Genomic DNA, 10,931 nt, shown 5'->3' with positions numbered 1-10,931 from the left:
TCAGTGGAGCGGCGAAGTGACGGCGGTCACTTCGGCTCTGGGGGGCGCGCGTCAGGATAAAGGTGTCAGGCCACCTTTGCATTAAATGCTCCTGCGACTTGGTCGGTCGGTGCGGCGATTTGGTCAGAGTTGCTTCTTAGCGAAGACAGGGCCTCGGGCGAGCCGGGAACACATTCGCCGTTGGAGGGGGGCCTCGGGCGAGACGGAGATCCTCCGGGGTCGGCTGCCCTTGTCCGAGGCTAGGCTCGGGCGAGGCGTGATCAGGTCCCTCGTATGGACCGATCCCTGACTTAATCGCACCCATCAGGCCTTTGCAGCTTTATGCTGATGGGGGTTACCAGCTGAGAATTAGGAGCCTTGAGGGTACCCCTAATTATGGTCCCCGACAGTAGCCCCCGAGCCTCAAAGGGAGTGTTAGCACTCGCTTGGAGGCTTTCGTCGCACTTTTTTGCAAGGGGACCAGCCTTTCTCGGTTGCGTTTTGTTCCAGTGGGTGCGCGCGAGCGCACCCGCCGGGTGTAGCCCCCGAGGCCTCGGAGGAGTGGTTTCACTCCTCCGAGGTTTTAATGCCTCGCGTAATGCTTCGGCTGGTCTGGTCGTTCCCTCACGAGCTGGTCGTAGCCCGGGTGTACGGTCGGGTCCCAAGTTCTCGGGCTGGTATGTTGACGCTGTCAACGGTTCGACCGGAGCCGGGTTTGCGAGAGCAGCCCCCGAGCCTCTGCACAGGGCGAGAGGGCGATCAGGGACAGACCCGGCTTTTTTACATACGCCCCTGCGTCGCCTTTCCGCAAGGAGGAGGGGGAAAGCGCCATGTTGCCCTCGATGGGCGCCGAACATGGTGTCTCCGGTGAGCTGCAAGCGGGTAATCCGAGTGGACGTCCGTGCCCCGTTCGTTAGGGGTCGGCTAGGGGCCCAGAGGCACGCCCAAAAGTACCTATGGGTGATCTGCCGGACCCGGTCCCCTGGCGACGGGGTCCGAGGGCTCGATGCCTCCCTCTGATGGGATTCCGTTACAAGATCGTTCCCACTGGTCTCGGAATTGTCCTAGGGTACCTCAGGAGCGCAGCCCGAGCCTTGGTTATGTATCGAACGTACCCATGGTCATCCCTCGCTCGGCGTCTGAGGCGGCTGTGAACCCTTCGGGGGCCAGCCTTCGAACCCCTGATCAGTAGTGGGCGCAGAGCCCGAGTAGCCTGAGGCGGCCGTGGAACCCTTCCGAGGGGCCGGCCTTCGAACCTCTGACCAGTAGTGGGTGTAGGGCCCACGCGATTTGAGGCGGCTATCGAACCCTTCCGAGGGGCCAGCCTTCGAACCTCTGATCAGTAGGGGGGGCTCGGAGCCTGGTTCCTTCTCGGGGAAGGATCCTTTTCGGGGTATCCCCCTTTCCCGGTCCCTGTTGCAAGAGAGAGAAAGAGGAAAAAAGGAAAAGGATACGAAATTGAACGACGCGGCGTACCTTTTTTGACGCGGTCATTATGGCGAAGGCGAAGCGTCGCCCGCTTCTCCTACCAGAGGCGCCGCCTGTCACGCCGCGGAGTTAATGCGACGGGGCGAGTGGTTGGCGAGGCGGCCGTGGCGCGTGCGCGAGCCGTTCGGGGAACGGCTGTTTCGCTTTGCGTTTTTGAATCCGGCGTCCGGTCCGGGCGGAACGTTTGGACCGGTCTCGCCTGAGTCCTTATATACTCAGGAGAGGGTCTGGCGATGGTTCTTTGCTCCTCTTTTTGCCTCCCTATCAGGTTTTCGCAACCCGAGAGACTTAGCCAGAGAAGAGGAAACCGCCCTCCCTGTCCCTTGCGCCGCCACCCCTTCCGCTCGGTGATGGCTGACCGGGTGACCATCATCTCGCCGCGCGACCCATGGCCTTTTTCCACGGTGACGGCGAGTGATCTGGAGGATCTTGTCGGCGAGGGTTTACTCCGCCCTCTCACCGATGAGCAGCGGCCGGAATGGATTCCCCCTGTGGGCGGAGCCGCTCCGTCCCCACCGCCGGGGTACATCGTGAGCTTCTACTCCTTCCACGAGCGGGGATTTGGTGTGCCGGCGAGCCGATTCATGCGGGCAATCCTGCACCACTACGGGGTGGAGTTGCACAACCTCAGCCCCAACTCCATCTCGCAGGCCGCCATCTTCGTAGCGGTGTGTGAGGGGTACTTGGGGATCGCCCCCCATTGGGATTTGTGGACCCATCTCTTTTTCGCGGAGCTTTTTGCTTCGCCGACGGGGGAGAGGAAGGTTCGCGCGGCGGTGCAGGCCGGCGGCTGCACCCTCCTGTTGAGGCAGTCGCACTGCGGTATATTCCCGCAGTCCTTGCGTCCTCGAACAAGGGGTGGCAGCGCCGGTGGTTCTACCTCCGGAATGACGGCGAGTTGCTCCCGCCGTTCTCCCAGCGAGTAGTCACCACCGCCGCCGATGCTTGGCGCCACAGGACCCCGCACGAGAGGCAGAAGAACCTTGAACCCCTTCTCAAGGCCTTGGAGGCGTTGCGAAAGGGGGGACTCACCGCTGCGGGAGTGATTGCTGCCATCCACCGCCGGAGGGTGCTTCCCTTGGCGGAGCGACGGCTGCCGCTTTGGGAGATGACACCGGAGGCTGACTTGGAGGGCTCGCGGATGTCCTCTGATCCTCTTCCCTTCGACGTTCTCCACGGGCGGGTGTCTGTTGCGTTGGGGAAGCCGGACCCCGGCGCCTTCTCCCAGCCTTTGATGCGCCCTGACCAAGGGTGCGTGACCCTAGTGAGTGTCCCCTCCTTCTTTCTTCTTGCGTCGGGTTGCCCCTGGTTTTTACGGTCAGGATTTCCATCCGTCTTCAGAAGGTAGGGTGGCACAAGCCTTCCCTGCCACGGGTCCCGCAGGATGCGGCGGACCGAGCAGCGCGGCGGGTCGCCGCGGAGGAGAAGAAGAAGAAGAAGGACGCGGAGAAGGCCCGGGCCCGCGAGCGGAGGCGGGCTCGGGACGCTTTGGAAAAGCTTCGTCGCCGGCAGGAGAGGGAGGGGCTCCCAAGGGAGCCGTCGCCGGAAACGCCCGATGACAACGACGATGATGAAGATGATGACGAGGAAGACGACATGGGTGTCCGCCTTGGACTCAGCCCTGGCTTGGGGTCAGGCCAGGAGCCGTCAAGCCAGCCCCCGAGCGGGCTGATGCCGTCAGTCCCTGGAGTCGGGATGCCGGGGTCCCGACCCGAGGGACTGGGGCAATCCGAGGGGGTACTTGACCCCTCGGCTGGAGGAGTTGAGGCGACCCCGGGGGGCCAGGCCGAGGCGTCTGCTCCCCGAGAGCCGCCGCCCACGCGGGCAGCGCAGGGGAGCGACCCTCAGGTCGCCGTGGCGGTGCCTGGGCAGTCCGCCCCTGGGTGTTCAGGGCGCCCAAAGCAAGGGTGGTGTCGAAGCTGCCGGCGAAGCGGACCTCGGCGGTGGCTCCGGGGATCGAGATCTGAGAGACCTCCCCCCAGGCTCGGTTGGTCATGGCCCGGAGCGGGTAAGTATCTTGGAATGTCTTCGTCCTGGCTCTTCATTCGCATGTCTCGGTCGTGATTTTTCTTTTTTCTCTCAGCAAGCGAAGTCATGGCCTGACTGACCTGGCACCCCGGAAGGCCCTTAAGACGGCGCCGGCTTGCGTGGCCAGCGCCGCACCGGGCCTTGCCGTTCAGCTGACCTTCTCGCAAGGTGCTCCACAGCAGGGGGCTCAGGCGGCGCCAGCCGCCATGGAGCGGGTTCCCGAGGCTGGCTCTTTTGTTGAGGCGGTCATTGTGATAGGGGAGGTGGCTGACGCGGGCACGGCCCCGGGCCCACCGGACGTGCCGGCGATGTCGGCACATGTCGCTACTGAAGTCGCCGCCGTCCCGGTCGGGGAGCGACCGGTTGCTGCCGACGTCAAGACGGCTGAGGCGTCGGCGCTCGGTGCCTCGGAAGAGGGGGGCGTGGAGACGCGATCCGTCCCACCGGGCGGCAGTCTTGTCGCTGTGCGGCGGAGCTCCGAGGGCCGGCGCCAGTTGCTCCGGTTCCGGACCCGTGAGGCCTCGGATCCTGACTTCGTTCTTGACGATGAACGGGAGGACCAGTCCTGGGACGAGCTCCGCGAGTGTGCCGAAGCAACGGTGGGGTCGCTCCGGTCGTCGCTGGAGGTTTTCTACAGGGACGTCCCCAAAATCCTCCAGGTAACGGTTTCAGGCATACCTTTTCTCTTTTGTGACCAAGGTGTCCTTCGTGACGCCCCGCTTCCTTCCCTCAGGATCTGACGGATCGGAGCGCCGCCAAGTCGTCGTTCATCCGGCGCGAGGTTGACGTCTGGGGCTCGTTGCGATCCCTGAGGACCTCGCTCGTCGGGGCTACTGCGCGCCTCTCTCAGCAAGGTGCCGAGGTAGCGGACCTTCGGTTGCTCTGCACCAATCTGATAACCGAGGCGGCAGCGGCGCGCGCGGAGGCGGCCGCGGCGGGCGCAGAAGCGCGACGACAGCAGTCGGAGTTCGACCGGGTCATCAAGGAGCGGGACCAATCTCGGGGCCGGGCTGCCGAGGCCGAAAGTCGGGCCGAAACCCTTGCAGCCGACCTAGCCGTAGCCCAGGTCGCAGCCTCGGAGCAACGTGCCCGAGCCGGAGGTACGCCTTGGCCATCTTCGGTTTTCGTTCCTACTTGTTTCCTCTGCTCGTGTTTGAGGTCTTTCTTCTGGCTGTTCGTAGAGCTCGAGTCCGCCCTCGATGAGTCCGCCAAGGCGCTTGCCGAGGCGCTTGCCGAGGCGCTTGCCGGGGCGGCCGAGCAGAGGGAGGCCGACCACGCGGCCATGTCTGAGGCCGTCTCGGACGTTTACCGGGTCCTTGGCTCCGGCGACGTCCCCTCAGGAAGCTCCCCTCACAGTCGCCTTCAGGTCTTGGGCGATCATGTGCGCGACAGACTCCGCGAGGCGCTACACCATGGTGTCAGGCGGGCCTTCGCCGTGCTCGCTTCCCACTACGTTGTGGACCTGGAGCGGGTTAGCGAGGGGTATTGCCTTCCTGACGAAGATGAAGCCGCCCTGGCAGAAGTCCAGAGGCTCGATGCGGCCGCCGCAGGTCCGAGCGCAGTGCTGGCGACCACCTTTGAGGCAGAGATCCTCCCACCTACGCCGTCGCCGGAAGCCGTGATGGACTTTGCCGAAGGTGGGGACGAAGCTGAAGGCGCGGCTCCTTCCCAAGGCGACGCCTAACTCTGTTGGAACAGTTTCTGTTGGATGCACGTGTGTCTTTCTGCGGCCGCTGAGGCCTGAACACTTTGTTACCGTCGCATGAAGTCGTACTCCTTTCCCTTTTATTTTGCGTGTCCGGCTTCGCCTGTTAGTAACAGGGTGGCTTCCCCAAGTAGGGGTCACTTTTCGTGGCGGGTGACGAGTGAGGTGTCCCTAACCCGGAGGCATAGGAGTCCCTCGGCTCAGTCGGCCTTGCCACTTACATGCACCCGCGTTCGCTCCTTCGGGTCCTGCTTCCGACATAGCCGGGGGAACGCAAAATCCTTTTTGATTGAAAATTTTGGACGCAGAGAGGTTCCCCAATCTTGACGCAGAGAGATTCCCCCCTTTTTAGCCCCCGAGGGAGGGTCGGGCTCTGCCGAGGCGAGGCTGACCCTTCCTTGACGACTAAGGCTTGCGTGGGAGCGAGGTATACGAACAACTTGAAAACATCTTAAGGGTAGAAGTGACGTAGCTGTTGGATGTTCCAAGCGCTGTCGTAGACCTCGCCTTGACGGTTGGCCAGCTTGTACGTTCCGGGCTTCAGAACTTTGGCGATGACAAGCGGCCCTTCCCAGGGGTGCGTGTAGCCCCCGAGTGCCCCCAACAAGGGCTCGGGGTGCTGCGCGATGGTCGCGATCTTCTCCGGGTTGGCTTCGATGCCCCGCTTGGAGACGATGAACCCCAAGAACATGCACTGGGGCATCCCGAAGACCCACTTTTCGGGATTGAGCTTGACGCCTTTTGCCTCTTCGATGAACCCCGCCGCCACTAGCTTGTGGATCTCCTCGCCTATGGCTCTGCGCTTCTTCCCGTCGAATCGGCACAGAGGCTTCTTGACAGGTCGGGCTCTGGCTCGGATGTCCAGCGAGTGCTCGGCGACATCCCTCGGTATGCCGGGCATGTCCGAGGGACTCCACGCGAAGACGTCGGCGTTCGCGCGGAGAAAGTCGACGAGCACTGCTTCCTATTTGGGACCAAGCTCGGAGCCGATCCGGACTTGCTTGGAGGCGTCACTACTGGGGTCGAGGGGGACGGACTTAACCGTCTCCGCTGGCTCAAAGTTGCCGGCGTGACGCTTCACGTCTGGCACCTCCTTCGAGAGGCTCTCCAGGTCGGCGATGAGGGCCTCGGATTCGGCGAGGGCCTCGGCGTACTCCATGCACTCCACGTCGCATTCGAACGCGTGTTTGTACGTGGGGCCGACGGTGATGACCCCATTGGGGCCCGGCATCTTGAGCTTCAGGTAGGTGTAGTTGGGGACGGCCATGAACTTCGCGTAGCATGGCCTCCCCAGTACCGCGTGGTAGGTTCCTCGGAACCCGACCACCTCGAACGTCAGGGTCTCCCTTCAGAAGTTGGAGGGTGTTCCGAAGCAGACGGAAAGGTCGAGCTGTCCGAGGGGCTAGACGCGCTTCCCGGGAATGATCCCATGGAAGGGCGCAGCGCCTGCCTGGACAGAGGACACATCGACACGCAGGAGCCCGAGGGTCTCGGCGTAGATGATGTTGAGGCTGCTGCCTCCATCCATGAGGACCTTGGTGAGCTTGACGTCGCCGATGATGGGGTCGACGACGAGCGGGTATTTCCCCGGGCTCGGCACATGGTCGGGGTGGTCGGCTTGGTCGAAGGTGATGGGCTTGTCGGACCAGTCTAGGTAGACTGGCGCCGCCACCTTCACCGAACAGACCTCCCGGCGCTCTTGCTTGCGGTGCCGAGCCGAGGCGTTCGCCGCTTGCCCACCATAGATCATGAAGCAGTCGCGGACCTCAGGGAACTCTCCTGCCTTGTGATCTTCCTTCTTGTCATCGTCGCGGGCCTTGCCACCCTCCGCGGGCGGCCCGACCCTGTGGAAGTGGCGCCGAAGCATGACGCACTCCTCAAGGGTGTGCTTGACGGGCCCCTGGTGATAGGGGCACGGCTCCTTGAGCATCTTGTCGAAGAGGTTGGCACCTCCGGGGGGCTTCCGAGGGTTCTTGTACTCGGCGGCGGCGACAAGGTCCGCGTCGGCGGCGTCGCGTTTCGCTTGCGACTTCTTCTTGCCCTTCTTCTTGGCGCCGCGCTGAGTTGACGCCTCGGGGGCATTTTCCGAAGGGCGGCCCTGGGGCTGCTTGTCCTTCCGGAAGATAGCCTCGACCGCCTCCTGGCCGGAGGCGAACTTGGTGGCGATGTCCATCAGCTCGCTCGCCCTGGTGGGGGTCTTGCGACCCAGCTTGCTCACCAGGTCACGGCAGGTGGTGCCGGCGAGGAACGCGCCGATGACATCCGAGTCGGTGATGTTGGGCAGCTCGGTGCGCTGCTTCGAGAATCGCCGGATGTAGTCCCGGAGAGACTCTCCCGGCTGCTGTCGGCAGCTTCGGAGGTCCCAGGAATTCCTGGGGCGCACGTACGTGCCCTGGAAATTGCCAGCGAAAGCTTGGACTAGGTCGTCCCAGTTGGAGATCTGCCCCGGAGGCAGGTGCTCCAACCAGGCACGAGCGGTGTCGGAGAGGAACAGGGGAGGTTGCGGATGATGAGGTTGTCATCGTCCGTTCCACCCAGTTGACAGGCCAGACGGTAGTCCGCGAGCCACAGTTCCGGTCTCGTCTCCCCCGAGTACTTTGTGATAGTAGTCGGGGGTCGGAACCGGGTCAGGAACGGCGCCCGTCGGATGGCCCGGCTGAAGGCCTGCGGACCGGGTGGTTCGGGCGAGGGACTCCGATCCTCCCCGCTGTCGCAGCGTCCCCCACGACTGGGGTGGTAGCCTCGGCGCACCCTCTCATCGAGGTGGGCCCGACGGTCGCGGTGATGGTGCTCGTTGCCGAGGCGACCCGGGGCCGCAGGAGCGGTGTTGCGCGTGCGCCCGGTGTAGACCGAGGCTTCCCGCATGAATCGGGAGTCGAGGCATGAGGTTTCGAGGGGTACCCCTGCCTTCGGGAGGCAGAGCTCTCGGCCCGTCGGACCGCGGCGCCTTCCAGGAGATTCTTAACCTCCCCCTGGATTAGCCGCCCCTCGGTGGTTGATGGCTCCGACATCGCGCGGAGAAGCATCGCTGCTGCTGCCAGGTTCTGGCCGACCCCGCTAGATGCGGGTGGTGGCCTGACCCTGACGTCGTCGGCGACGCGGTGCTGGAAGCCCTGGGGTAGATGACGTATTTCTCCGGCCGGGGGTTGGCCCGCCCATGCCTGCCCGACGTCCCGGTGGATTGGCTCAAGCGCTCCTGCTCCCTCGTCGAGCCCGGCCTGCACCCCGCGGATTTGCTCAAGCTGTGGGTCATGGCCCCCCGCCTGAACGTGGACCACAGCTAGCTCCCGTGGGATGTCAACGCGAGGCACCGGCCTAGGGAGATCACCGTCCTCCGGCATGCCGAGATGGTTGCCTTCGGAGGGACCCCCTAGATCGACGTGGAAGCATTCGCGACTTGGGCCGCAGTCCTCGTTGCCGAGGCTACGGCTACCGTCGGAACAGTCGGAAAGGCAATAGTCGCATGCGGTCATGAAGTCCCGCATGGCACTGGGGTTGCCAAGTCCAGAGAAATCCCAACAGATGCTGGGCTCGTCGTCTTCCTCGGACCCAGAGGGCCCGTAGGTCGAGACGTCCGTCAGCCGGTCCCAAGGTGACCGCGTACAAAACCCCAGAGGGTTTGGACTTGCCTCTACGAGAGCACCCGCCAAAGCGAAGCCGCTAGGCGGGTCGAGGCTGAATCCGAAAGACGTGGGATGGGAATCGGTCGGTACCTTCTGGTCGACGGGCGGCGATGAGGTCACGTCGGGGACTGACTGCACCGTCGTCTCAGGTACGAGGGTGACGTCCAGCAAGCTTTTCGCGAGCGTGCTGGCGTCGTCCGCTTGCCCGGGATTGGCGTGTCGCGGGGAGATGGCGCTCGCCTTCGTCTCAAATGCGGGGTCGATGCCCGACGCGCCCCCCGTTGGGGCGCTGGGGCCGTCGACTCGCTCGACAGCCGACGAGGCGCTGCCTCCTGCTTGGCCTTGGTTGCCCCGCCTCCTCCTTCGTCGGCGGGGGAGAGGACGGGGTGAGCTCGAATGTTGTTCTTCCACCACGCGGGGAAGACGTCGTCGATTCCGCCGCCGGCGGGCGGGCTGTCGGCCGCCATTGTCGTTGCCGCACGGCGGTGGAAGGAGTATCATGTCGTAGCTGCCGTCGAGGGACATAAACTCAAGGCTCCCGAAACGGAGCATCGTCCCGGGTTGGAGAGGTTGCTGGAGACTGCCCATCTGGAGCTTGACGGGAAGCTATTCGTCAACACGCAGTAGGCCCCTACCTGGCGCGCCAACTGTCGGCGTTCCGAGACCGGGGGGACCCTGAGCCGACGAGTGAATGTCGCCGCGTGCCCCAGCCCAGATGGGTCGAGCGCGAGGCCGAGCGCGAAGGGGGAGAGCGAGGCGGCCGGAGACCGGCGTGAGAGAGGTGGGAATCCCGCGGCCTTCGTGTTCGTCCCGCGCCCAGGTCGGGTGCGCTTGCAGTAGGGGGTTACAAGCGTCCACGCGGGAGAGGGAGCGAGCGGCCTCAAGCGAGCGCGTACCTCGTCCTCGTCCCCGCGCGGCCAACCCCCTCTAAGAGGGCCCTGGTCCTTCCTTTTATAAGCATAAGGAGAGGACCCAGGTGTACAATGGGGGGTGTAGCAGAGTGCTACGTGTCTAGCAGGGGAGAGCGAGCGCCCTAAGTACATGCCGTTGTGGCAGCTGGAGAGATCTTGGCACCCAGCTGGTGTGATGTCGTGGCCGTCGGAGGAGCGATGGAGCCTAGCGGAGGGACAGCTGTCGGAGTTGTTGAGTCCTTGCTGACGTCCTCTTGCTTCCGTAAGGGGGCTGAGAGCCGCCGTCGTCACAGAGTATGCAGGGCGCCATCATCGCCTATCTGGCGGAGCGAGCCAGATGGGACGCCGGTCTTGTTCCCCGTGGCCCGAGTCAGCTCGGGGTAGGGTGATGATGGTGCCTCCTGTTGACGTGGCTGGTCTGCGCCCTAGGTTGGGCGACGTGGAAGCTCCTCCGAAGCCGAGGTCGAGTCTGTCTTCCGTGGCCGAGGTTGAGTCCGAGCCCCCGGGTCGGGCGAGGCGGAGGTCGCCGGCTGATGCCGGGGCGGAGTCCGAGCCCTGGGATCGGGCGAAGCGGAGTTCGTCGTCTTCTGGGGCTGAGCCCAAGTCCGAGCCCTGGGTCGGGCGAGGCGGAGATCGTCGTCTTCCGGGACTTAGCCCGAGTTCGAGCCCTGGGTCGGGTGGAGTTCGCCGTCTTCCGAGACTTAGCCCAAGTCCGAGCCCTGGGTCGGGTGGAGTTCGCCGTCTTCCGGGACTTAGCTCGAGTCCGAGCCCTGGGTCGGGCGGAGTTCGCCGTCTTCCGGGACTTAGCCCGAGTCCGAGCCCTGGGTCGGGCGAAGCGGAGCTTCCTATGGTGCCTTCGACCGGGCCTGGCTGCCTGTCAGCCTCACTCTGTCGAGTGGCACCATAGTCGGAGCGGCGCAGGCGGCGCTGTCTTTCTGTCAGGCTGGTCAGTGGAGCGGCGAAGTGACGGCGGTCACTTCGGCTCTGGGGGGCGCGCGTCAGGATAAAGGTGTCAGGCCACCTTTGCAGTAAATGCTCCTGCGACTTGGTCGGTCGGTGCGGCGATTTGGTCAGAGTTGCTTCTTAGCGAAGACAGGGCCTCGGGCGAGCCGGGAACACATTCGCCGTTGGAGGGGGGCCTCGGGCGAGACGGAGATCCTCCGGGATCGGCTGCCCTTGTCCGAGGCTAGGCTCGGG

This window comes from Zea mays, chromosome 2, assembly GCF_902167145.1.
Source record: "Zea mays cultivar B73 chromosome 2, Zm-B73-REFERENCE-NAM-5.0, whole genome shotgun sequence".
NCBI lineage: Eukaryota > Viridiplantae > Streptophyta > Magnoliopsida > Poales > Poaceae > Zea > Zea mays.
Note: the sequence above shows the minus strand (reverse complement) of the source record.